This window comes from Oncorhynchus keta, unplaced genomic scaffold (assembly GCF_023373465.1).
Source record: "Oncorhynchus keta strain PuntledgeMale-10-30-2019 unplaced genomic scaffold, Oket_V2 Un_contig_14410_pilon_pilon, whole genome shotgun sequence".
In the NCBI taxonomy this organism is placed as follows: domain Eukaryota; kingdom Metazoa; phylum Chordata; class Actinopteri; order Salmoniformes; family Salmonidae; genus Oncorhynchus; species Oncorhynchus keta.
The window spans coordinates 1-25000 of NW_026278728.1; the positions used below are offsets into that span (position 1 = coordinate 1).

The 25000-nt window shown below is 42.6% G+C and overlaps 1 pseudogene; it reads left to right on the top strand.

The window, feature by feature from the left end:
- The first annotated feature begins 2796 nt into the window (after nucleotides 1–2796).
- Nucleotides 2797–24642, top strand: LOC127918518 (XK-related protein 7-like; annotated as a pseudogene).
- Nucleotides 24643–25000: the final 358 nt, after the last annotated feature.

A 25000-nucleotide genomic window follows, 5' to 3' on the forward strand; every position in this document is an offset into this window, starting at 1 on the left:
TCTTTAACTGGGTCTTTAACTGGGTCTTTGACTGGGTCTTTGACACCGTCCATACACATATTTAGTAGATGTTATTGGTCACATACACATATTTAGCAGATGTTATTGGTCACATACACATATTTAACAGATGTTATTGGTCCATATTTAACAGATGTGATTGGTCACATACACATATTTAACAGATGTTATTGGTCCATATTTAACAGATGTTATTGGTCACATACACATATTTAACAGATGTTATTGGTCCATATTTAACAGATGTTATTGGTCCATTTACATATTTAACAGATGTTATTGGTCCATGCACATATTTAACAGATGTTATTGGTCCATGCACATATTTAACAGATGTTATTGGTCCCATACACATATTTATCAGATGTTATTGATCACATATTTACATACACTAAGTTGACTGCGCCTTTAAACAGCTTGAAAAATTCCAGAAAATGATGTCATGGCTTTAGAAGCTTCTGATAAGCTAATTGACATAATTTGAGTCAATTGGAGGTGTACCTGTGGATGTATTTCAAAGCCTACCTTCAAACTCAGTGCCTCTTTGGTTGACATAATGGGAAATCAAAAGAAATCAGCCAAGACCTCAGAAAGAAAAATGTTAGACCTCCATAAGTCTGGTTCATCCTTGGGAGCAACTTCCAAACGCCTGAAGGTACCACGTTCATCTGTACAAACAATAGTACGCAAGTATAAATACCATGGGACCACGCAGCCATCATACCTCTCAGGAAGAAGACGCGTTCTGTCTCCTAGAGATGAACGTACTTTGGTGCGAAAAGTGCAAATCAATCCCAGAACAACAGCAAAGGACCTTGTGAAGATGCTGGAGGAAACAGGTACAAAAGTATTTAAATCCACAGTAAAACGAGTCCTATATCGACCTGTATAACCTGAAAGGCCGCTCAGTAAGGAAGAAGCCACTGCTCCAAAACCGCCACAAAAAGCCAGACTACGGTTTGCAACTGCGCATGGGGACAAAGACCGTACTTTTGGAGAAATGTCCTCTGGTCTGATGAAACAAAAATAGAACTGTTTGGCCATAATGACCATCGTTATGTTTGGAGGAAAAAGGGGGAGGCTTGCAAGCCAAAGAACACCATCCCAACCGTGAAGCACGGGGATGGCAGCATCATGTTGTGGGGGTGCTTTGCTGCAGGAGGGACTGGTGCACTTCACAAAATAGATGGAATCATGAGGAATTAAAATGACGTGGATATATTGAAGCAACATCTCAAGGCATCAGTCAGGAAGTGAAAGCTTGGTCGTAAATGGGTCTTCCAAATGGACAATGACCCCAAGCATACTTCCAAATGGGTCTTCCAAATGGACAATGACCCCAAGCATACTTCCAAATGGGTCTTCCAAATGGACAATGACCACAAGCATACTTCCAAATGGGTCTTCCAAATGGACAATGACCACAAGCATACTTCCAAATGGGTCTTCCAAATGGACAATGACCACAAGCATACTTCCTAAGTTGTGGCAAATGTAGCTTAAGGACAACAAAGTCATGTATTGGAGTGGCCTCACAAAGCCCTGACCTCAATCCTAGAACATTTGTGGGCAGAACTGAAAAAGAATATGTGCGAGCAAGGAGGCCTACAAACCTGACTCAGTTACACCAGCTCTGTCAGGAGGAATGGGCCAAAAATTCACCCAATTTATTGAGGGAAACATTGTGGAAGGCTACCCGAAATGTTTGACCCAAGTTAAACAATTTAAAGGCAATGCTACCATATACTACCTGAGTGTAAGTAAACGTCTGACCCACTGGGAATGTGATGATAGAAATAAAAACTGAAATAAATCACTCTGACATTTCACATTCTTAAAATAAAGTGATCCTAACTGACCAAAGACAGGGAATTTTTTATGAGGATTAAATGTCAGGAATTGTGAAAAACTGAGCTTAAATGTAATTATTAAGGGTGTATGTAAACTTCCCACTTCAAATGATGATGTTACCATGTGAGTTTCCTGACTGTGGGCTGTTTCGTGGGTTCTCTCTGTAGACTGGAGCCTTCAGCTTTAGTTGTCTGCCTCACCTGACATGTCCTATATGCCCTTATGGTTTCACAGTGTATTAGAGCTGGGACGATAAACTGACAATTTATCGACACCGACCACAAAAAAAATCACTTATCTCCTGAATTTCTGGTGATATCGTTCATTACAATAAGTCACCTATGCTAGAGAAATGTGACGTTTGGAAATGAAGTAGGTTTGTTTAACATGGGGTGATTGTTAATGGGACAATTTATGCTGATATATATGTTTGTCCACATCGCTTCTGGTTCCGCCTACGGTTACTCCTTCTACATTGAGGACACTCTGATCCAGAGTCACTACAGTAGTGAGTCATTTAACAGACTCTCTGATCCAGAGTCACTACAGTAGTGAGTCATTTAGCAGACTCTCTGATCCAGAGTCACTACAGTAGTGAGTCATTTAACAGACTCTCTTATCCAGAGTCACTACAGTAGTGAGTCATTTAACAGACCTCTTATCCAGAGTCACTACAGTAGTGAGTCATTTAGCAGACTCTCTGATCCAGAGTCACTACAGTAGTGAGTCATTTAACAGACTCTGATCCAGAGACACTAGAGTAGTGAGTTATTTAGCAGACTCTCTTATCCAGAGTCACTACAGTAGTGACTGATCACTAAGTTATCTGATTCATTAATTGACAGATTGACTGATCAATAAGTTATCTGATTCATTAATTGATTGATTGATTGACGTCCCCTTCTCCTCCCTCCCCCTCTACAGGTATGTCCACGCCTCTACCTGGCGCCCAGAGCCGTTGGCTCGGCAACCGCGGTCACTTCCACTGAGGCTGATGTTTGAGTGTGCTGACATCACCATGCTGAGGCTGCTGGAGGCCTTCCTGAAGAACGCTCCTCAGCTGGGTGCCACAACTCAGCATCATTACCCATGCCAACCGGGTCCCTGCTGCAGGGTGAGTCGTGTTTTGTGTGTGTGTGTTTTGTGTGTGTGTGTGTGTTGTGTGTGTGTGTGTGTGTGTGTGTGTGTGTGTGTGTGTGTGTGTGTGTGTTGTTCCTCTTTCTGTCATTGTCTCTTTTACTTGACATCAAGTAATCCCTTCCTGACTCATCGTCTGCATTCTAAATGTGATATAAAACATGGTATGATATGATAAGATAAGATATGATATGACATGATAAGATAAGATACGATATGATATGACATGATATGATAAGATATGACATGATAAGATAAGATATTATATGATATGACATGATAAGATAAGATATGATATGACATGATAAGATAAGATAAGATATGATATGACATGATAAGATAAGATATGACATGATAAGATACGATATGATATGACATGATAAGATAAGATATGATATGACATGATATGATAAGATATGACATGATAAGATAAGATACGATATGATATGATAAGATATGACATGATAAGATAAGATATGATATGATATGACATGATAAGATAAGATAAGATATGATATGACATGATATAAGATATGATATGACATGATAAGATAAGATAAGATATGATATGACATGATATGATAAGATAATATATGATATGACATGATATGATAAGATAAGATATGATATGACATGATATGATAAGATATGATATGATAAGATATGACATGATAAGATAAGATACGATATGATATGACATGATATGATAAGATATGACATGATAAGATAAGATATGATATGGCATGATATGATAAGATAAAATATGATATGACATGATATGATAAGATATGACATGATAAGATAAGATACGATATGATATGACATGATAAGATAAGATATGATATGACGTGATAAGATAAGATATGACATGATATGACATGATAAGATAAGATATGATATGATAAGATATGATATGATAATATATGATAAGATATGATATGACATGATAAGATATGATATGATAATATATGATAAGATATGATATGACATGATAAGATATGATATGACATGATAAGATATTATATGATATGATAATATATGATATGATAAGATATGTTAATATATGATCAGATAAGATAAGATATGATATGATAATATATGATATGATATGATAATATATGATATGATAAGATATGTATGATATATATGATATATGATATGATATGATATGATTCGATAAGATATGATAATATATGATAAGATATGATAATATATGATATGATAAGATAATATATGATAAGATATGATAATATATGATATGATTCAATAATATATGATAAGATATGATAATATATGATATGATTCGATAAGATATTATAATATATGATATGATAATATATGATATGATTCAATAATATATGATAATATATAATAAGATATGCTAATGTATGATATGATATGATATGTTAATATATGATAAGATATGATATATTATACGATATGATAATATATGATATTATATGGTAATATATGATATGATAATATATGATATGATAAGATATGTTAATATATGATATGATTATATATGGTATGATAAGACATGATATGACATGGTGGATTAACTAACCATAATCTAGCAGTCAGTCTCTCTTTAACAGTAAACAATACAAGTTCCAAAGGAATAGAGACATTTCAAATGTCAGATTATGTTGTAAAGATGTGCAAATAGTTGAGGTACAAAAGGGAAAATAAATAAACATAAATATGGGTTGTATTTACAATGGTGTTTGTTCTTCACTGGTTGCCCTTTTTTGTGACAACAGGTCACACATCTTGCTGCTGTGATGGTACACTGTGGTATTTCACCCAGTAGATGTGGGAGTTTATCAAAATTGATATGTTTTCAAATTATTTGTGGATCTGTGTAATCTGAGGGAAATACGTATCTCTAATATGGTATAACATTTGGCAGGAGATTAGGAAGGTTAGAAGTGCTGCTCAGTTTCTACCTCATTATGTGAGCAGTGTTGCACATAGCCTGTCTTCTCTTGAGAGCCATGTCTGCCCACGGCGGCCTCTCTTAATGACAAGGCTATGCTCACTGAGTCTGTACATAGTCAAAGCTTTCTTAAGTTTGGAGTCAGTCACAGTGGTCAGGTATTCTGCCACTGTGTTCTCTCTGTTTAGGGGCAAATAGCATTATAGTTTGCATGTTTTTTTGTTAATTCCTTCCAATATGTCAAGTAATTATCTTTTTTGTTTTCTCATGTGTTGCTGTCCTGGGGCTTCCCTCCCTCTCCCTCTCCCTCTCCTCCCTCTCCTCCCTCCCTCTCCTCTCTCTCTCTCCCTCCTCTCCCTCTCTCCCTCTCCCTCTCCCTCTCTCTCCTCCCTCTCCCTCTCTCTCCCTCTCTCCCTCTCCTCTCTCTCCTCCCCTCCCTCTCTCTCTCTCCCTCTCTCTCCCTCTCTCCCTCTCTCTCCCTCCCTCTCCCCTCTCCCTCTCTCCCCTCTCTGTCCCAGGCTGATGATTCGTTAATGTGCAGTCTATTAGCTGGAGGTGATAAGGAACACACACACACACACACACACACACACACACACACACACACACACACACACACACACACACACACACACACACACACACACACACACACACACACACACACACACACACACACACACACTCTGCTACTCGTTAGAGGGTTATCAGCCACAGGAACCACCGTATGCTTAACATTTAATGAACTCTGCCTGGCAGAAGGGCTCGGCTGGACTGTCTGCCTCTCTCCTCTTCGTCACTGTTATACAAGGGAAGAGGGAGGGAATGGAGAGAAATCCCCCTATGATCCAGTAGCATCTCTCTCTCCTTCTCTCCTCACACCCTCAGCCTCACCACTCTTAACCAAGGAGAGAGGAAGGACCTGAGGAGAGCTACCAGTATCACTCTCTCTCTCCTTCTCTCCTCATACCCTCAGCCTCACCACTCTTAACCAAGGAGAGAGGAAGGACCTGAGGAGAGCTACCAGTATCTATCTCTCCTTCTCTCCTCACACCCTCAGCCTCACCACTCTTAACCAAGGAGAGAGGAAGGACCTGAGGAAAGCTACCAGTATCTATCTCTCTCTCCTTCTCCCCTCACACCTCAGCCTCACCACTCTTAACCAAGGAGAGAGGAAGGACCTGAGGAGAGCTACCAGTATCCTCTCTCTCTCTTCTCTCCCTCACACCCTCAGCCTCACCACTCTTAACCAAGGAGAGAGGAAGGACCTGAGGAGAGCTACCAGTATCACTCCTCTCTTCTCCTTCTCCTCATACCCTCAGCCTCACCACTCTTAACCAAGGAGAGAGACAGAAAGAGAGAGGAGAGAGGAAGGACCTGAGGAGAGCTACCAGTATTTTATTGCGTTTAATAAAACAAAATGGTTTCTTTACAGTTCTGTACTGTGTCTGGTGACACGTTTCATACACATGGAAGAAGGTGTAAAGAAGTAGAAGGAAGGAAGGTAGGAACTGACTAAGTATGCAAGAGAGGGGACTGTAACCGGTAGCGTTTGAACCCGGGTGCCCGGACATGACTCCACAAGACCCTTTCTGAGCTAAAAGCCCATGTGTCAGCTCCTGATGAAATATCCAAATAGACTACCCAGTTTCTGTTCACCATTTCTCTGATGTTTCCACACTCTGAGGCAGTGTTATTTAAAGCTTGAGCATGCAGGGAATCAAATCAAAAACAAAATGACATTTCATTGGTCACGTACACGTGGTTAGCAGATGTTAATGTGAGTGTAGCGAAATGCTTGTGCTTCTAGTTTCCGACAGTGCAGTAATATCTAACAAGTAACCTAACAATTCCCCAACAACTGCCTTATACACACAAATCTAAAAGGGGTGAATGAGAATATGTACATGTAAGTATATTGATGAGCGATGGCCGAGCGGCATAGACAAGGTGTAATAGATGCATTTGGAGGAAGAAGAAGGATGAGTACAACCCCAAGAACACCATCCCAACCGTGAAGTATGGAGGTGGAAAAATAATTCTTTGGGGATGCTTTTCTGCAAAGGGGACAGGACGATTGCACCGTATTGAGGGGAGGATGGATGGGGCAATGTTTCGCGAGATCTTGGCCAACAACCTTCTTCCCTCAGTAAGAGCATTGAAGATGGGTCGTGGCTGGGTCTTCCAGCATGACAACGACCCGAAACACACAGCCAGGGCAACTAAGGAGTGGCTCCGTAAGAAGCATCTCAAGGTCCTGGAGTGGCCTAGCCAGTCTCCAGACCTGAACCCAATAGAACATCTTTGGAGGGAGCTGAAAGTCTGTATTGGCCAGCGACAACCCCGAAACCTGAAGGATCTGGAGAAGGTCTGTATGGAGGAGTGGGACAAAATCCCTGCTGCAGTGTGTGCAAACCTGGTCAAGAACTACAGGAAACGTATGATCTCTGTAATTGCAAACAAAGGTTTGTGTACCAAATATTAAGTTCTGCTTTTCTGATGTATCAAATACTTATGTCATGCAATAAAATGCAAATTAATTACTTACGTATAATTATTGTTATTATCCACAATTATTATGGTCCACACAAACCAACATAGTTGTGAAGAGGGCAAGACATCACCTCTTCCCCCTCAGGAAGCTGAAATCCTCAGATCCTCAAAAGTTCTACAGCTGCAGCATTGAGAAAATCTTGACTAGCTTCATCACCACTTGGTATCGCAACTGTTGGCAAGGCGCTACAGAGGGCAGTACAATGCATCGACCCACCAACGGCCCAGTACATCAACCCACCAACTGTTGGCAAGGCGCTACAGAGGGCAGTACGTACGGCCCAGTACATCGACCCACCAACTGTTGGCAAGGCGCTACAGAGGGCAGTACGTACGGCCCAGTACATCGACCCACCAACTGTTGGCAAGGCGCTACAGAGGGCAGTACGTACGGCCCAGTACATCGACCCACCAACCGTTGGCAAGGCTCGAAAAGAGGGCAGTACGTACGGCCCAGTACATCGACCCACCAACTGTTGGCAAGGCGCTACAGAGGGCAGTACGTACGGCCCAGTACATCGACCCACCAACTGTTGGCAAGGCGCTACAGAGGGCAGTACGTACGGCCCAGTACATCGACCCACCAACTGTTGGCAAGGCGCTACAGAGGGCAGTACGTACGGCCCAGTACATCGACCCACCAACTGTTGGCAAGGCGCTACAGAGGGCAGTACGTACGGCCCAGTACATCGACCCACCAACTGTTGGCAAGGCGCTACAGAGGCAGTACGTACGGCCCAGTACATCGACCCACCAACTGTTGGCAAGGCGCTACAGAGGGCAGTACGTACTGCCCAGTACATTGACCCACCAACTGTTGGCAAGGCGCTACAGAGGGCAGTACGTGCGGCCCAGTACATCGACCCACCAACTGTTGGCAAGGCGCTACAGAGGGCAGTACGTACGGCCCAGTACATCGACCCACCAACTGTTGGCAAGGCGCTACAGACAGAGGGCAGTACGCGTACGGCCCAGTACATCGACCCACCAACTGTTGGCAAGGCGCTACAGAGGGCAATACGTACGGCCCAGTACATCGACCCACCAGCTGTTGGCAAGGCGCTACAGAGGGCAGTACGTACGGCCCAGTACATCGACCCACCAACTGTTGGCAAGGCGCTACAGAGGGCAGTACGTACGGCCCAGTACATCGACCCACCAACTGTTGGCAAGGCGCTACAGAGGGCAGTACGTACGGCCCAGTACATCGACCCACCAATGCACCAATTCCAAATCCAAGTGCCATTTTGTAAACTCCGGGAGTTTACATTTGTCGGATGACATAAAAATACTGCTCTTTTTACACATCAGTGGTAGGTTTGCCGTGAAAATGAGCAGAAAATAAACCCATTACCTCGTGTCAAATATGCTGGTGGATCTTTGATGTTATGTGGCTATATTTTGCTTCCACAGATCCAGGACATTTTAGCAAAAAACCTGCTTGCCTCTGCCAGTTGGATGAAACTTGGCAGCAAGTGTATCTTCCAATAAGATAATAACCCCAAGCACACAACAAACTCCACAAATATATTTTTTTTGGGGGGGAGGCCACAAAATCAACATTTTGCAATGGTTATCTCAGTCTCCGGACTTGAACCCCATTGAAAGCCTGTGGTTTGAATTGAAGAGGGCGGTTCCCATGAGAGCAGATGAATGATGTCAAGCATCCCATCTCATCTCTGTCTGGAGGTCAAAGATCTCTTCCAATGTGTTCTCCAACTCATAAAACAAAAATGCCCAGTGCCATTATCCTCACAAGGTATTGAGGCATTGAAAGGTATTGAAAACAAGTGCGTCAACAATCTTTTGAGAAGAAAATTATTACTTGTAAAACAAAACATCTCTTTATCTGAGAGGTAATTGGGATAGTATAAAACAATATAATGTACCAATTCTGTTTGTATACACTGCATCTCAGTGCAGGTGCCGTCACTACAGTCCCTGGTTCGAATCCAGACTGTATCACATCCGGCTGTGATTGGGAGTCCCATAGGGCGGCACACAATTGGCCCAGCTGTAACGTCGTTCTTCGTTTGTAGAAAGAGAGTCGGACCGAAATGCAGCGTAGTGGTTACTCATGTCTTTAATGAAGAAAGTGACACATGAAATAACTATACAAATACAAAAACAACAAACTGAATGTGAAACCGAATTACAGCCTATCTGGTGAAACTACACAGAGACAGGAACAATCACCCACGAAATACACAGTGAAACCCAGGCTACCTAAATACGGTTCCCCATCAGAGACAACAAGAATCACCTGACTCTAATTGAGAACCGCCTCAGGCAGCCAAGCCTATACTAGACACACCCTAATCAACCACAATCCCAATGCCTACAAATACCCCAATACGACAATACAATAACCCCATGTCACACCCTGGCCTGAACAAATAATTAAAGAAAACACAAAATACTAAGACCAAGGCGTGACACCAGCGTTGTCTGGGAGTAGGCCGTCATTGTAAATAAGAGTTTGTTCTTAACTGACTTGCCTCGTTAAATAAAGTTTTTTAAACACACATTCTTTTAATTATTTCTTATATTTTTCTCATCTTTATCCTGTTAAGAATTTAGGTGCATATTCATCCTCCTTTCCTGTCCTGTCATCCCTCGTTGTCCCCAGGTCTCTCTGCTTCAGCCTCCTTGGTCTCTCTGGCCTGGATGATAGCGTCCTACCAGAAGACTCTGAGGGACTCCAGAGATGACAAGCTCCCGATGTCCTACAAGGCTGTGATTGTCCAGATGCTGTGGCACCTCTTCACCATCGGGGCCAGGACCATCGCCTTCGCCCTGTTCGCCTCAGTGTTCCAGGTAAAGATGGGCACACAAACATCACACACACACAGTGAGGAAGGCTCACATTGTACACCCAATCAAGGGCTTTTAGGTGCAGAAAATATACAATAAAACTAAAATGAAGATAGATAATCATGAGTTTAAACCTGAAGGTCAGGCTGGGAGAAAAAAAAAAACGTTCCATGTAGTCATGGCTCTATGTAGTACTGTGGAATAGAGTTCCATGTAGTCATGGCTCTATGTAGTACTGTGGAATAGAGTTCCATGTAGTCATGGCTCTATGTAGTACTGTGGAATAGAGTTCCATGTAGTCATGGCTCTATGTAGTACTGTGGAATAGAGTTCCATGTAGTCATGGCTCTATGTAGTACTTTGGAATAGAGTGGCTCTATGTAGTGCTGTGGAATAGAGTTCCATGTAGTCATGACTCTATGTAGTACTGTGGAATAGAGTTCCATGTAGTCATGGCTCTACATAGTACTGTGGAATAGAGTTCCATGTAGTCATGGCTCTATGTAGTACTGTGGAATAGAGTTCCATGTAGTCATGGCTCTATGTAGTACTGTGGAATAGAGTTCCATGTAGTCATGGCTCTATGTAGTACTGTGGAATAGAGTTCCATGTAGTCATGGCTCTGTGTAGTACTGTGGAATAGAGCTCCATGTAGTCATGGATCTATGTAGTACTTTGGAATAGAGTGGCTCTATGTAGTACTGTGGAATAGAGTTCCATGTAGTCATGGCTCTATGTAGTACTGTGGAATAGAGTTCCATGTAGTCATGGCTCTATGTAGTACTGTGGAATAGAGTTCCATGTAGTCATGGCTCTATGTAGTACTGTGGAATAGAGTTCCATGTAGTCATGGCTCTATATAGTACTGTGGAATAGAGTTCCATATAGTCATGGCTCTATGTAGTACTGTGGAATAGAGTTCCATGTAGTCATTGCTATATGTAGGACTGTGGAATAGAGTTCCATGTAGTCATGGCTCTATGTAGTACTGTGGAATAGAGTTCCATGTAGTCATGACTCTATGTAGTACTGTGGAATAGAGTTCCATGTAGTCATGGCTCTATGTAGTACTTTGGAATAGAGTGGCTCTATGTAGTACTGTGGAATAGAGTTCCATGCAGTCATGGCTCTACGTAGTACTGTGGAATAGAGTTCCATGCAGTCATGGCTCTACGTAGTACTGTGGAATAGAGTTCCATGTAGTCATGGCTCTACGTAGTACTGTGGAATAGAGCTCCATGTAGTCATGGCTCTACATAGTACTGTGGAATAGAGTTCCATGTAGTCATGGCTCTATGTAGTACTGTGGAATAGAGTTCCATGTAGTCATGGCTCTATGTAGTACTGTGGAATAGAGCTCCATGTAGTCATGGCTCTATGTAGTACTTTGGAATAGAGTGGCTCTATGTAGTACTGTGGAATAGAGTTCCATGTCGTCATGGCTCTATGTAGTACTGTGGAATAGAGTTCCATGTAGTCATGTCTCTATGTAGTACTGTGGAATAGAGTTCCATGTAGTCATGTCTCTATGTAGTACTGTGGAATAGAGTTCCATGTAGTCATGTCTCTATGTAGTACTGTGGAATAGAGTTCCATGTAGTCATGGCTCTATGTAGTACTTTGGAATAGAGTGGCTCTATGTAGTACTGTGGAATAGAGTTCCATGTAGTCATGGCTCTACGTAGTACTGTGGAATAGAGCTCCATGTAGTCATGGCTCTACATAGTACTGTGGAATAGAGTTCCATGTAGTCATGGCTCTATGTAGTACTGTGGAATAGAGTTCCATGTAGTCATGGCTCTATGTAGTACTGTGGAATAGAGCTCCATGTAGTCATGGCTCTATGTAGTACTTTGGAATAGAGTGGCTCTATGTAGTACTGTGGAATAGAGTTCCATGTCGTCATGGCTCTATGTAGTACTGTGGAATAGAGTTCCATGTAGTCATGTATCTATGTAGTACTGTGGAATAGAGTTCCATGTAGTCATGTCTCTATGTAGTACTGTGGAATAGAGTTCCATGTAGTCATGACTCTATGTAGTACTGTGGAATAGAGTTCCATGTAGTCATGGCTCTATGTAGTACTGTGGAATAGAGTTCCATGTAGTCATGGCTCTATGTAGTACTGTGGAATAGAGTTCAATGTAGTCATGACTCTATGTAGTACTGTGGAATAGAGTTCCATGTAGTCATGTCTCTATGTAGTACTGTGGAATAGAGTTCCATGTAGTCATGTCTCTATGTAGTACTGTGGAATAGAGTTCCATGTAGTCATGGCTCTATGTAGTACTTTGGAATAGAGTGGCTCTATGTAGTACTGTGGAATAGAGTTCCATGTAGTCATGACTCTATGTAGTACTGTGGAATAGAGTTCCATGTAGTCATGTCTCTATGTAGTACTGTGGAATAGAGTTCCATGTAGTCATGTCTCTATGTAGTACTGTGGAATAGAGTTTTCCATGTAGTCATGTCTCTATGTAGTACTATGGAATAGAGTTCCATGTAGTCATGGCTCTATGTAGTACTTTGGAATAGAGTGGCTCTATGTAGTACTGTGGAATAGAGTTCCATGTCGTCATGGCTCTATGTAGTACTGTGGAATAGAGTTCCATGTAGTCATGGCTCTATGTAGTACTGTGGAATAGAGTTCCATGTAGTCATGTCTCTATGTAGTTCTGTGGAATAGAGTTCCATGTAGTCATGGCTCTATGTAGTACTGTGGAATAGAGTTCCATGTAGTCATGGCTCTATATAGTACTGTGGAATAGAGTTCCATATAGTCATGGCTCTATGTAGTACTGTGGAATAGAGTTCCATGTAGTCATTGCTATATGTAGGACTGTGGAATAGAGTTCCATGTAGTCATGGCTCTATGTAGTACTGTGGAATAGAGTTCCATGTAGTCATGACTCTATGTAGTACTGTGGAATAGAGTTCCATGTATTCATGGCTCTATGTAGTACTTTGGAATAGAGTGGCTCTATGTAGTACTGTGGAATAGAGTTCCATGTAGTCATGGCTCTACGTAGTACTGTGGAATAGAGTTCCATGTAGTCATGGCTCTACGTAGTACTGTGGAATAGAGCTCCATGTAGTCATGGCTCTACATAGTACTGTGGAATAGAGTTCCATGTAGTCATGGCTCTATGTAGTACTGTGGAATAGAGTTCCATGTAGTCATGGCTCTATGTAGTACTGTGGAATAGAGCTCCATGTAGTCATGGCTCTATGTAGTACTTTGGAATAGAGTGGCTCTATGTAGTACTGTGGAATAGAGTTCCATGTCGTCATGGCTCTATGTAGTACTGTGGAATAGAGTTCCATGTAGTCATGTCTCTATGTAGTACTGTGGAATAGAGTTCCATGTAGTCATGTCTCTATGTAGTACTGTGGAATAGAGTTCCATGTAGTCATGTCTCTATGTAGTACTGTGGAATAGAGTTCCATGTAGTCATGGCTCTATGTAGTACTTTGGAATAGAGTGGCTCTATGTAGTACTGTGGAATAGAGTTCCATGTAGTCATGGCTCTCGTAGTACTGTGGAATAGAGTTCCATGTAGTCATGGCTCTACGTAGTACTGTGGAATAGAGCTCCATGTAGTCATGGCTCTACATAGTACTGTGGAATAGAGTTCCATGTAGTCATGGCTCTATGTAGTACTGTGGAATAGAGTTCCATGTAGTCATGGCTCTATGTAGTACTGTGGAATAGAGCTCCATGTAGTCATGGCTCTATGTAGTACTTGGAATAGAGTGGCTCTATGTAGTACTGTGGAATAGAGTTCCATGTCGTCATGGCTCTATGTAGTACTGTGGAATAGAGTTCCATGTAGTCATGTATCTATGTAGTACTGTGGAATAGAGTTCCATGTAGTCATGTCTCTATGTAGTACTGTGGAATAGAGTTCCATGTAGTCATGACTCTATGTAGTACTGTGGAATAGAGTTCCATGTAGTCATGGCTCTATGTAGTACTGTGGAATAGAGTTCCATGTAGTCATGGCTCTATGTAGTACTGTGGAATAGAGTTCAATGTAGTCATGACTCTATGTAGTACTGTGGAATAGAGTTCCATGTAGTCATGTCTCTATGTAGTACTGTGGAATAGAGTTCCATGTAGTCATGTCTCTATGTAGTACTGTGGAATAGAGTTCCATGTAGTCATGGCTCTATGTAGTACTTTGGAATAGAGTGGCTCTATGTAGTACTGTGGAATAGAGTTCCATGTAGTCATGACTCTATGTAGTACTGTGGAATAGAGTTCCATGTAGTCATGTCTCTATGTAGTACTGTGGAATAGAGTTCCATGTAGTCATGTCTCTATGTAGTACTGTGGAATAGAGTTTTCCATGTAGTCATGTCTCTATGTAGTACTGTGGAATAGAGTTCCATGTAGTCATGGCTCTATGTAGTACTTTGGAATAGAGTGGCTCTATGTAGTACTGTGGAATAGAGTTCCATGTAGTCATGACTCTATGTAGTACTGTGGAATAGAGTTCCATGTAGTCATGTCTCTATGTAGTACTGTGGAATAGAGTTCCATGTAGTCATGGCTCTATGTAGTACTGTGGAATAGAGTTCCATGTAGTCATGACTCTATGTAGTACTGTGGAATAGAGTTCCATGTAGTCATGACTCTATGTAGTACTGTGGAATAGAGTTCCATGTAGTCATGACTCTATGTAGTACTGTGGAATAGAGTTCCATGTAGTCATGGCTCTACGTAGTACTGTGGAATAGAGCTCCATGTAGTCATGGCTCTATGTAGTACTTTGGAATAGAGTGGCTCTATGTAGTACTGTGGAATAGAGTTCCATGTCGTCATGGCTCTATGTAGTACTGTGGAATAGAGTTCCATGTAGTCATGTATCTATGTAGTACTGTGGAATAGAGTTCCATGTAGTCATGTCTCTATGTAGTACTGTGGAATAGAGTTCCATGTAGTCATGACTATATGTAGTACTGTGGAATAGAGTTCCATGTAGTCATGTCTCTATGTAGTACTGTGGAATAGAGTTTTCCATGTAGTCATGTCTCTATGTAGTACTGTGGAATAGAGTTCCATGTAGTCATGGCTCTATGTAGTACTTTGGAATAGAGTGGCTCTATGTAGTACTGTGGAATAGAGTTCCATGTAGTCATGGCTCTATGTAGTACTGTGGAAATAGAGTTCCATGTAGTCATGGCTCTATGTAGTACTGTGGAATAGAGTTCAATGTAGTCATGACTCTATGTAGTACTGTGGAATAGAGTTCCATGTAGTCATGTCTCTATGTAGTACTGTGGAATAGAGTTCCATGTAGTCATGTCTCGATGTAGTACTGTGGAATAGAGTTCCATGTAGTCATGGCTCTATGTAGTACTTTGGAATAGAGTGGCTCTATGTAGTACTGTGGAATAGAGTTCCATGTAGTCATGACTCTATGTAGTACTGTGGAATAGAGTTCCATGTAGTCATGTCTCTATGTAGTACTGTGGAATAGATTTCCATGTAGTCATGTCTCTATGTAGTACTGTGGAATAGAGTTTTCCATGTAGTCATGTCTCTATGTAGTACTGTGGAATAGAGTTCCATGTAGTCATGGCTCTATGTAGTACTTTGGAATAGAGTGGCTCTATGTAGTACTGTGGAATAGAGTTCCATGTAGTCATGTCTCTATGTAGTTCTGTGGAATAGAGTTCCATGTAGTCATGGCTCTATGTAGTACTGTGGAATAGAGTTCCATGTAGTCATGGCTCTATATAGTACTGTGGAATAGAGTTCCATATAGTCATGGCTCTATGTAGTACTGTGGAATAGAGTTCCATGTAGTCATTGCTATATGTAGTACTGTGGAATAGAGTTCCATGTATTCATGGCTCTATGTAGTACTTTGGAATAGAGTGGCTCTATGTAGTACTGTGGAATAGAGTTCCATGTAGTCATGGCTCTACGTAGTACTGTGGAATAGAGTTCCATGTAGTCATGGCTCTACGTAGTACTGTGGAATAGAGCTCCATGTAGTCATGGCTCTACATAGTACTGTGGAATAGAGTTCCATGTAGTCATGGCTCTATGTAGTACTGTGGAATAGAGTTCCATGTAGTCATGGCTCTATGTAGTACTGTGGAATAGAGCTCCATGTAGTCATGGCTCTATGTAGTACTTTGGAATAGAGTGGCTCTATGTAGTACTGTGGAATAGAGTTCCATGTCGTCATGGCTCTATGTAGTACTGTGGAATAGAGTTCCATGTAGTCATGTATCTATGTAGTACTGTGGAATAGAGTTCCATGTAGTCATGTCTCTATGTAGTACTGTGGAATAGAGTTCCATGTAGTCATGACTCTATGTAGTACTGTGGAATAGAGTTCCATGTAGTCATGGCTCTATGTAGTACTGTGGAATAGAGTTCCATGTAGTCATGGCTCTATGTAGTACTGTGGAATAGAGTTCAATGTAGTCATGACTCTATGTAGTACTGTGGAATAGAGTTCCATGTAGTCATGTCTCTATGTAGTACTGTGGAATAGAGTTCCATGTAGTCATGTCTCTATGTAGTACTGTGGAATAGAGTTCCATGTAGTCATGGCTCTATGTAGTACTTTGGAATAGAGTGGCTCTATGTAGTACTGTGGAATAGAGTTCCATGTAGTCATGACTCTATGTAGTACTGTGGAATAGAGTTCCATGTAGTCATGTCTCTATGTAGTACTGTGGAATAGAGTTCCATGTAGTCATGTCTCTATGTAGTACTGTGGAATAGAGTTTTCCATGTAGTCATGTCTCTATGTAGTACTGTGGAATAGAGTTCCATGTAGTCATGGCTCTATGTAGTACTTTGGAATAGAGTGGCTCTATGTAGTACTGTGGAATAGAGTTCCATGTAGTCATGACTCTATGTAGTACTGTGGAATAGAGTTCCATGTAGTCATGGCTCTATGTAGTACTGTGGAATAGAGTTCCATGTAGTCATGACTCTATGTAGTACTGTGGAATAGAGTTCCATGTAGTCATGGCTCTATGTAGTACTGTGGAATAGAGTTCCATGTAGTCATGACTCTATGTAGTACTGTGGAATAGAGTTCCATGTAGTCATGACTCTATGTAGTACTGTGGAATAGAGTTCCATGTAGTCATGACTCTATGTAGTACTGTGGAATAGAGTTCCATGTAGTCATGACTCTATGTAGTACTGTGCGCCTCCAATAGTCTGTTCTGGACTTGGGGATTTTGAAGAGACCTCTGGTGGCTTTTTATAAATAAAAAAATGAGAGACAGAGACAAAGAGCGACAGAGAGAAAAGAGAGACAGAGACAGAGACAGAGAGAAAGAGAAATATAGAGACAGAGACAAAGAGAGACAGAGACAGAGAGAAAAGAGAGACAGAGACAGAGAGAAAAGAGAAATAGAGAAAGAAACAGAGAGAAAGAGAGAAAGACAGAGAAATGGTTAGGTTTAGTCATGATGAAGATACTGGGAGTAACAGAGAAAAACTCATTAGGAAAAGCCTAACCCACTGTTGCTCTACTACACAGCTCACTCTGGTGGCATGTCTTGTGGGATTTTATTTTACGGGCTGAGCTGTGTGCCTGTGGTGCATTCAACAGGTCAATACATCTCACAAATACAAGGAGTGATGAAGTCAATCTCTCCGTCACTTTGAACCAGGAGAGTTTGACATGCATAATATTCATGTTATCTCTCTGTGTACATCCAAGAGCCAGCTGTGCTGCCCTGTTCTGAGACAATTGCAATTTTCCCTCTTTGTGGCACCTGATGACATGACTGAACAGTAGTCCAGGTGTGATAAAACCAGGGCCTGTAGGACCTGCCTTGTTGATAGTGTTGTTAGGAAGGTAGAAACCAGGGCCTGTAGGACCTGCCTTGTTGATAGTGTTGTTAGGAAGGTAGAAACCAGGGCCTGTAGGACCTGCCTTGTTGATAGTGTTGTTAGGAAGGTAGAAACTAGGGCCTGTAGGACCTGCCTTGTTGATAGTGTTATTAGGAAGGTAGAAACTAGGGCCTGTAGGACCTGCCTTGTTGATAGTGTTGTTAAGAAGGTAGAAACTAGGGCCTGTAGGACCTGCCTTGTTGATAGTGTTGTTAAGAAGGTAGAGTACCACTTTATTATGGACAGACTTCTCCCCATCCTAGCTACTATTGTATCAATATATTTTGACCATGACAGTTTACAATCCAGGGTTACTCCAAGCAGTTTAATCTCCTCAACTTGCTATATTTCTACAATATTCATTACAAGCTTTAGTTGAGGGTTTAGTGAATGATTTGTCCCAAATACAATGCTTTTAGTTTTGAAATATTCAGGACTAACTTATTTATTGACACCCATTCTGGAAACTAACTGCAGCTCTTTGTTGAGTGTTGCAGTCATTTCAGTCACTGTTGTAGCCGACATGTAAAGTGTTGAGTCATCCGCATACATAGACACACTGGCTTTACTCAGTGGCATGTTAGTAAAGATTGAAAAAGTAAGGGGCCTAGACAGCTGCCCTGGGGAATTCCTCATTCTACCTGGATTACGTTGGAGAGGCTTCCATTAAAGAACACCCTCTGTGTTCTGTTAGACAGGTAACTCTTTATCCACATTATAGCAGGGGGTGTAAAGCCATAACACATACGTTTTTCCAGCTACAGACTATGATCAATAATGTCAAAAGCCGCACTGAAGTCGAACAAAACATCCCCCACAATCTTTTATCATCAATTTCTCTCAGCCATCATCAGTCATTTGTGTAAGTGCTGTGCTTGTTGAATGTCCTTCTCTGTAAGCATTCTGAAAGTCTGTTGTCAATTTGTTTACTGTAAAATAGCATTGTATCTGGTCAAACACCATTTAAAAAATAAGTTTACTAAGGGCTGGTAACAGGCTGATTGGTCGGCTATTTGAGCCAAATAAAGGGGGCTTTACTATTCTTAGGTAGTGGAGTGACTTTAGCTTCCCTCCAGGCCTGAGGGCAAAACACTTTCTAGTAAATTGAAGATATGGTAAATAGGAGTGGCAATATCATCCACTCCCCATCCTCTCCTCAGTAATTTTCCATCCAGATTGACCCGGTGGCTTGCCATTGTTAATAGACAATAATACTTTTTTCACCTATTCCACACTCACTTTACGGAATTCAAAATTACAACGCTTTTTCTTTCATAATTTGGTCCGATATACTTGGATGTGTAGTGTCAGTATTTGGTGCTGGCATGTCATGCCTAAGTTTGCTAATCTTGCCAATGAAATAAATCATTAGAGTAGTTGGCCAATATCAGTGGGCTTTGTGATAAATGATCTGATTCAAACGAATGATGGCATCCAGTCTGCCTTTTTTCCCAAAAAGCTCCAATGCTTTTTACTCTCATTGTTTATGTCATTTATCTTTATTTTATTTTATAGTTTATTCAAATTTTTTATTCAGTTTAGTCACGTGATTTCTCAATATGCCGTACTTTTGCCAATTTTTTGTGCTGCCAGATCTATTTGCCAACCCTTTGGCCTCATCCTGCTCAACCATACAATGTTTTAATTCCTCATCAATCCACGGGGATTCAACAGTTTTACAATCATTTTCTTAATGGATGCATTGTTATTAGTAACTGAAATTAACAATTTCATATTTCAATTTGCAGCGTCTGGTTGCTCCTCATTACACACCACAGACCAGCAGCGTCTGGTTGCTCCTCATTACACACCACAGACCAACAGCTCTGGTTGCTCCTCATTACACACCACAGACCAGCAGCGTCTGGTTGCTCCTCATTACACACCACAGACCAGCAGCGTCTGGTTGCTCCTCATTACACACCACAGACCAGCAGCGTCTGGTTGCTCCTCATTACACACCACAGACCAGCAGCGTCTGGTTGCTCCTCATTACACACCACAGACCAGCAGCGTCTGGTTGCTCCTCATTACACACCACAGACCAGCAGCGTCTGGTTGCTCCTCATTACACACCACAGACCAGCAGCGTCTGGTTGCTCCTCATTACACACCACAGACCAGCAGCGTCTGGTTGCTCTTCATTACACACCACAGACCAGCAGCTCTGGTTGCTCCTCATTACACACCACAGACCAGCAGTGTCTGGTTGCCCTCATTACACACCACAGACCAGCAGCGTCTGGTTGCTCCTCATTACAAACCACAGACCAACAAATATTATTATATCAACAACATAGGAATCACAACAAAACCTATTGTATGACCTCTTATACACTATATTAGTCCCAGCGTGACCTCTTATACACTATATTAGGCCCAGCCTGACCTCTTATACACTATATTAGACCCAGCCTGACCTCTTATACACTATATTAGACCCAGCCTGACCTCTTATACACTATATTAGACCCAGCCTGACCTCTTATACACTATATTAGACCCAGCCTGACCTCTTATACACTATATTAGACCCAGCCTGACCTCTTATACACTATATTAGGCCCAGCCTGACCTCTTATACACTATATTAGGCCCAGCCTGACCTCTTATACACTATATTAGGCCCAGCCTGACCACTTATACACTATATTAGGCCCAGCCTGACCTCTTATACACTATATTAGGCCCAGCCTGACCTCTTATACACTATATTAGACCCAGCCTGACCTGTTATACACTATATTAGACCCAGCCTGACCTCTTATACACTATATTAGACCCAGCCTGACCTCTTATACACTATATTAGTCCCAGCCTGACCTCTTATACACTATATTAGACCCAGCCTGACCTCTTATACACTATATTAGGCCCCGCCTGACCTCTTTATACACTATATTAGGCCCAGCCTGACCTCTTATACACTATATTAGGCCCAGCCTGACCTTTTATACACTATATTAGGCCCAGCCTGACCTCTTATACACTATATTAGACCCAGCCTGACCTCTTATACACTATATTAGGCCCAGCCTGACCTCTTATACACTATATTAGGCCCAGCCTGACCTCTTATACACTATATTAGGCCCAGCCTGACCTCTTATACACTATATTAGACCTAGCCTGACCTCTTATACACTATATTAGGCCCAGCCTGACCTCTTATACACTATATTAGGCCCAGCCTGACCTCTTATACACTATATTAGGCCCAGCCTGACCTCTTATACACTATATTAGGCCCAGCCTGACCTCTTATACACTATATTAGACCCAGCCTGACCTCTTATACACTATATTAGGGCCCAGCCTGACCTCTTATACACTATATTAGGCCCAGCCTGACCTCTTATACACTATATTAGACCCAGCCTGACCTCTTATACACTATATTAGGCCCAGCCTGACCTCTTATACACTATATTAGGCCCAGCCTGACCTCTTATACACTATATTAGACCCAGCCTGACCTCTTATACACTATATTAGGCCCAGCCTGACCTCTTATACACTATATTAGACCCAGCCTGACCTCTTATACACTATATTAGGCCCAGCCTGACCTCTTATACACTATATTAGGCCCAGCCTGACCTCTTATACACTATATTAGGCCCAGCCTGACCTCTTATACACTATATTAGGCCCCGCCTGACCTCTTATACACTATATTAGGCCCAGCCTGACCTCTTATACACTATATTAGGCCCAGCCTGACCTCTTATACACTATATTAGGCCCAGCCTGACCTCTTATACACTATATTAGACCCAGCCTGACCTCTTATACACTATATTAGGCCCAGCCTGACCTCTTATACACTATATTAGGCCCAGCCTGACCTCTTATACACTATATTAGACCCAGCCTGACCTCTTATACACTATATTAGGCCCAGCCTGACCTCTTATACACTATATTAGGCCCAGCCTGACCTCTTATACACTATATTAGGCCCAGCCTGACCTCTTATACACTATATTAGGCCCAGCCTGACCTCTTATACACTATATTAGGCCCAGCCTGACCTCTTATACACTATATTAGGCCCAGCCTGACCTCTTATACACTATATTAGGCCCAGCCTGACCTCTTATACACTATATTAGGCCGAGCCTGACCTCTTATATACTATATTAGGCCGAGCCTGACCTCTTATACACTATATTAGGCCCGGCCTGACCTCTCATACACTATATTAGGCCCAGCCTTTGGAACGTTGGTTTTCCTAGATATGGCTACTATATTGTGATGGCTACATCCTATGGATCTGGATACTGCTTTAAAGCTCATGTCTGCAGCAATACATGTTGATGATTTAATTCCTGTGCTGTTTGTAACTACCCTGGTAGGTTGACTGATAGCCTGAACCAGGTTGCAGACACTGGTTACCGTTTGAAGCTTTCTCTTGAGTGGGCAGCTTGATGAAAGCAAGTCGTTATTTAAAATCACCCAGAAAATATACCTCTCTATTAATATCACATACATTATCAAGCATTTCACACACATTATCCAGATACTGACTGTTAACACTTGGTGGTCTATAGCAGCGTCCCACCAGAATGGGCTTTAGGTGAAGCAGATGAACCTGTAGCCAGATTACTTCAGAGTTTCAGGGATAGTCAGAATATGAAGGTCATCTGTTACTAGCAAATTATTAATTTCATGAACCTTGTTTCTTAAGCTACATATATATATACTATATATATATGTATATACATATATACATATATTAATATGGCCTATATTATTTGTCTTGCTTTACGGGAAGCTTAGCAGAGGTAGACAAGATCAGGTAATTGTTATTCATTTGTATTATCTCTGTCTCTCTGCTCTCTGTCTCTCTGCTCTCTCTGCTCTCTGCTCTCTGCTCTCTCTGTCTCTCTGCTCTCTCTGCTCTCTCTGCCTCTGCCTCTCTCTCTCTGTCTCTCTTGTCTCTCTGCTCTCTGCTCTCTCCTCTGCTCTCTTGTCTCTCTGCTCTCCTTGCTCTCTTGCTCCTCTGCTCTGCTCTCTCTGCTCTTTCTGTCTCTCTGTCTCTCTGCTCTCTCTGCTCTCTCTGCTCTCTCTTGTCTCTCTTGTCTCTCTGCTCTCCTTGCTCTCTCTTGTCTCTCTGCTCTCTGCTCTCTCTCTCTTTCTGTCTCTCTGTCTCTCTGCTCTCTCTGCTCTCTCTTGTCTCTCTTGTCTCTCTGCTCTCCTTGCTCTCTCTTGTCTCTCTGCTCTCTCTGCTCTCTGTCTCTCTTGTCTCTCTACTCTCCTTGCTCTCTCTGGTCTCTCTTGTTTCTCTGCTCTCCCTGCTCTCTCTTGTCTCTCTGCTCTCTGCTCTCTCTTGTCTCTCTGCTCTCTCTGCTCTCTGCTCTCTCTGCTCTCTCTTGTCTCTCTTGTCTCTCTGCTCTCTCTGCTCTCTCTGCTCTCTCTGCTCTCGCTTGTCTCTCTGCTCGCTTGTCTCTCTGCTCTGCTCTCTCTTGTCTCTCTGCTCTCTCTTGTCTCTCTGCTCTCTCTTGTCTCTCTGCTCTCTTCTCCCCCTGCTTCCCTCTCTATCTCCCAGCTCTACCCGGTATCTTCATCGTGAGCCACTGGTGCCTCATGACGTTCTGGATCATCCAGGGGAGACAGACTTCTGCATGTCCAAGTGGGGGAGGAGATCATCTATAACATGGTAGTGGGCATCGTCTATATCTTCTGCTGGTTCAACGTCAGGAGGGCCGCGCCCGTTTCAGTATGTGGCTCTATTACTCTGTGACTCTGGTAGAGAACGTGTCTCACCGCGGCGTGGTATCTTTACCGCGGGCCGAACACCTCGGACTTTTACGCCCTCGTCGTGGTGTGTGGTGGTTTGTAGCTACGCTCTGGGGATCTTCTTCATGTTGGGGTATTATTGTCTCCTGCACCCTGACGGGCCGGTGTCCGCGGCTCAGTGGGGGGTGTGTGGAGGACGGGGTTGATGGTTGAGTCCTGTGTGACCCCAGCCGATGCGTCCCCCTCCCACTTCCGGATATGCTCACCAGCCCCCTAGGACCCTAAGTAGGACTGCAGGTGCGGACCGGGCGAGAGTGGTACCAGGAGATCTAGTTGTGTTCCAGGTTAGATCCACCTCTCCTGCCATGGCCCCCGGACCCTCAGGACAGAGCAGCCTGTGATCAGGATAGACTTGCCCAGAAAGAGGTACCCTGCCTGGGACGCTCACTTCTCGACAGGCGGCTGCGGAAGACCATCCTGGTTCTGGAGAACACGTCTCCGGTCACGCCCAGGATCCAATACCGCAGCCTGAGAAATCCTAAAGAGGTTATGGAGTATGAGACTACCGTGTAATGTAATGTAGCTGCGCTTACCTCCACCACACCAGCAGGGGGCTCCACCAACCAGGTGCAGGGAGAGAACCAGATTCCTCAACTCTTATCCTCTTGTGTAAGTAAATGAAAGAGTTGCTTGGAGCCAACAGTCCACCCTACAGACCCTGCTTCCTCTGTGGGGAAGGGGGAGACCAGGGACTGGGAGGAGAGCGGAGGAGGCTTGATGCGGTACTACTGTATGGAGGACTTTGTCCTGGTGTAAGAAAAGCTGTCAGAAGTTACAGGTCAGGTGTACCTGTGTTTGACCAGTTGCCGGGTAACACTTCCTGTGTACTACAGGAGCCAATCCGGGGTCAGAGGTGAGAGGTCAAAGGTCATCTAACTAAGAAGTGACCTCACCGGGCACTACAGGAGACACAGAACTTCCAGCCTTCAACATGCTGACTCATCCTTGTGTATTGAAACAGACCCAGAATCTAAAGGGGGCTTATCTAGGTCTCCCAGTACCGAAACTAC